This window comes from Chroicocephalus ridibundus, chromosome 4 (genome assembly GCF_963924245.1).
Source record: "Chroicocephalus ridibundus chromosome 4, bChrRid1.1, whole genome shotgun sequence".
NCBI classification, from domain to species: Eukaryota; Metazoa; Chordata; class Aves; order Charadriiformes; family Laridae; genus Chroicocephalus; species Chroicocephalus ridibundus.
In genome coordinates this window covers 14145490-14149762 of record NC_086287.1, presented here as the reverse complement: position 1 = coordinate 14149762, position 4273 = coordinate 14145490, and positions in this window count along the sequence as shown.

Below are 4273 nucleotides of genomic sequence, written 5' to 3'. Positions count from 1 at the left end.
TACGGCGGTGCCAGCGGGCGGGCGGGAGCCTGAGGGAGGTGCCTGAGGGAGGTGCCTGAGGGGCGGCCCCGGCGCCTGAGGGGCGGTGAGCGGGGGCGGCAGCCGGCGGTAGAGCACCGTCCTCCTCGGGGGGAAGGTGTGGAGAAATGGGATGCAGGAAGCCCCGGACCTGGTCTGGGTTGGGTCCTTGTGGAAACGGTCATCAAAAGCGCAGGCCAGGGCGGGAGGGGGCGTTTGGATCCCTTCTTTCTCATCCCACCGTACGTGTTTTCCACGCTCTGTCCTCCCCTGACTCTAGCACGGCAAATTTACTGGGTGAAAAGGAAAGAAATAAGTCTACCCTCCGCCTTTTTTTCCTCCCCTGTGAAGGGTTTCGGTGGTGCCACACCCGGTCACTGCTAGTGGCAGCGATGGCAGGACAGAGCAGGTAGGCCCTGGGCACTGAAAGCTCTGCAGTGTCTTGCCATGCTGAGAGCCGATTTCAGTAGCGACAGTGTGGCTACCAGGGCTCTCCTGGGGCTGGGCAGGGGCCAGGGCCTCACCTGTGGTAGGGCTAATGTTGGTGGGCAGTGGGACTTGCAGGGGCATGAAAGCATCTTGGCTAAAAGCTATTTGAGGCCATGGCTTGCCTGGGTTCTCCATGTGAAATTGTTTCCCCCCTCCCCCTTCGAGCACGCAGGAAAGATGTAGAAAAGTCTAAGGTCTAGGCCATGTTTAAGATTTAATTCAATTTACTGCAACTATCTAAGAAATTTAAAAATTATAAATGTGCATATATTTTCAAAGAAAGCTTGAAATTTGCATATTGTCAATGCATTTGTTTAGGCTGCTGCCATGCAAAGTCATCCTGAAACCACCTTCCCACTATACTAACAATAAAAGATCGAAGTAAAGAGGGAAGTTCATTGTTTGTACTCCTTCTTTTTCACTGACTTAAGCAAAAAACTGCCAGTCACGTCAAATTAAATTATATGGTTTTGTATTTGCATTATATTTATATTATATTGTGTTACTGTAGTTGAATTAGACTATTTTCCATGGGGTCTGGGCTGTGACTACTGAATTTAACTCACTTTACGCAAGAGCTACCCTTAATTAGACTTGAGGCGAGAGCAGAATTGCTTTGACTAACGCTGCAGACCACTACAGCAGCAGAATACCACAGACTCTTAAGTCACTACAAAAGAGATATCCGCTGTCTGGACAGCTGGAACTGGGCGGGCGATTCCAGATGTTCTTATTGAGCACCTCAGCCCCAGGGAAATGGCAGCCCTTGGCCAGGACCCACCAACCGTTACTGGACTAACCTGGCTGGACTGTCTCCTTCCACAGCTCCTTCATCCACCAGTCATTCACCTGTTCTCAGGCACCTCACCGTAGGACTTCTGGGATGCCCTGTTCTGTTCCTGGAAATAAGAATTGTAACTATTGTTTCGGTGTCTATGCCTCTTCCCTAAACTTGCCAGCAGCGCTTGATGCCTCCAGTGGCAAAGTTAGCAGGTAGAGGGTAAAGGAGCATTGCCCTGATCAGAAGTGTGTCATCAGTCCACTAACAACAAATAATTCACTCAGTCTGTCATGAAAAATATATCGTTCTGTGACAATGATGTCCTACCATGAGCAGCAGCTTTTGTCTCTTCATTGAGGAGAAAAAGCTTTTTAGCATAGCTAGTATAGCATAGTAGTGAGATTTTACAGTTGCTTAGGACAGTCGCCTTCAGCATCTGAGGATGCTGAAGTTAACCAAAGCATCAGCCAGAAGTAAAACAACCTTCCATGAGCACAGGGAGAACACCACTGGCCAAACAGAACTGGGAGCGCAGTGGCACCACCATCTGAGCCTTTTTAGGCATTAGCTGCAATGGTCAAAGGGTGGTTTCACCGTTGATTCAAAACACTGATATTTGGGGGCTGGCTTCCTTGGTGATTAGGTTTGGATGATGCAGATTGCGTTTCCACTCTTACCTTGTTCCTAAGAAGGTCACTGGAAGAAAGAGAGAAATGCTTATGGTAGTTTTCGTAGTATTTTTCCCCACAGCATTCAAAGCCAAGAAGGAGTGGGGAGAGTGATGCTCTACAACTAGAGTTTCACATGGAATAACCAGCTGTCTGATCCCAGCATGGTACTTGGTCCATGGCCACTCAAGAAGCCTACAGCAGCTCAAAACGAAAGCAAGGAATTAAATACTGGGATTACACGTAGAGACTGCATAATGTAATGACCCTCTGTGAAGTCTTCAATCATCAAGGGTTATGCTTTAAAAAGAGAAGGACTTGATAAAACCCATTTTTCTTCTACAGCCAAATAGAGAAGTCCTGCAGGGGAAGCCTAGAGTACGAGTCTTGGCCTTCACAAAAAGGACAGGTCCAGTCCTCTATGGAAGTCACAGGTGAAACCCTTCTGGTTCAAATTGCTGTAGAACTTGTTTCTAATTGTACAAAACAACCGTTGAAAACAGCATCCTAACAAATAAGATCAAGAGGATGCTTTAGATGATTTTTTACGTGCTGAAGAGGGAAAATACCATAAATATATTCTGATCTGAATATGTGTTTTTCAGACCACGGTGTGAGTACCACGAATGCACTGATTGCTCACATGGGCTTCAAAAAGGTCAGCCTGCTGAAGTGGATTTTGCTGTTTGTAGATTGCTTTGAATTGTGTTTGCCGTCATATAAAAAGAGATGTTTTCACTGAATGATGTCCTTGTAAGTGCTAGTATTCATAAATATCTTGTTCGATTTATGTTTCCAAACTGATATAAGTACAGACTTTATAGTATTCAGAAACAACACTTACATAGCAAAATACCTTCCAGGTAGTTTAATAGATATTCAGCAGGTATTGATAGCAATCTCCAACAAATTATTTATTTTAAACTTCTGGAGAGGAACATTGGAAATGAATTTAATTTTCTTCTTATTTATTTAACCCTGACATTCTCCCACTTGCCTGCCTCTCCGCTATCCCGTGCTTAGCAACTTTCCCAGTTTCTCCTTATCATGGGACAAATATTGGAAAAGTTTTAAAAGACAATTTATCCACTATGAATCAGACTTTTTTTTTTCTTGTTTTTATGCTTTTTTTCCTAAGGGTGTTCTTGTTCTACTTTATTTTGCAAGAAGCTCAAAACCCAGGAAAAATGACAGTATGAGTTGTGGAAATTGTACATATTCATGCTACTATCCACGCTGGTAATATCAGCATTGAAGCAGCCATCTATTTGCACAAATATTTGCAAATTATTGTAACTTTTTCTTTTCATAAGGGAATGGTCATCTTCAGAATCTAGAACCTTTTTCATGTGTGCAGGTAAAGATCTGCATGAGCCACTGTCTATGGCTTAATGAGTACCAGACTACGGATTATGTAAAACAATATTCAACAATTCTGAAAAACAGGAAAGGAATGAATGCTTGATTACGATTGCTGATAATTCAGTGAAGAGAAAATTTGTGTGTAAGAACTTGAATGAATCATTTTAAGCCTGTCTTTTAGTTGTCTGCTCATTCTTGACTGGCCACATATAAATTGCCATAGAAATGAACAATCTTAGATATAAATGTAGATTAGGAACAAATTCCTTAACTTAATCAAACTAACAAATGCCTCAAGAACTTCCTCATTTGTGTAGTTCTTGCCAAAAGCTGTGCCATCACACCTCCTCTCACCTGCCTTAGGAAGGTGTCTGTGCACATGCTGCAAAAGTACTTCTCATTGCAGCGTATCTTAGTAGTAAAGGGCCAAATGCTGCAGTATTGAGTAAATGCAACCGCCAGTAGGAAGCCTGAGAGCTTTTTTCTGAGGGAGAATGTAATGCCTTGATAATTCCCAAATCTGCTGATTAGCTGCAAAAATCAATGGTTAGGCTGCGCCGGCAGTATTTGCTGGGAAGACCTCTGCGGTATCTTGTGCTCGCTAATCTGCAGCGAGGGTTTTGTGCACAGCACAAGAGCTTGCACAGCCAGCCTCCTTGCTGTGTGTGTTAAGCCAGTGCTGTACGTGAGTGGTGAAAATGGGTCACGTCCTCTGTGCCTTCTGTGGGGAGCCTGGAAGAAGGACGTGGTTTCTTGTCTTCTGTGCGTGAGCAAGCCTATTTGGCATGTCTTCAAGTCTTCCCCGTACTGAGCATTGGAGGAGTTGCCCCTAAATGAGCCATGTGGACTAGAGGCTGCCCGCGTGTTTTCCAGCTCCGCGGTGAGTTGAGGAGGTAACATCAGGTAGCAGATGGGGTTGCTTACACAGTGTGATCAGGAGCACATTCAAGGGGAC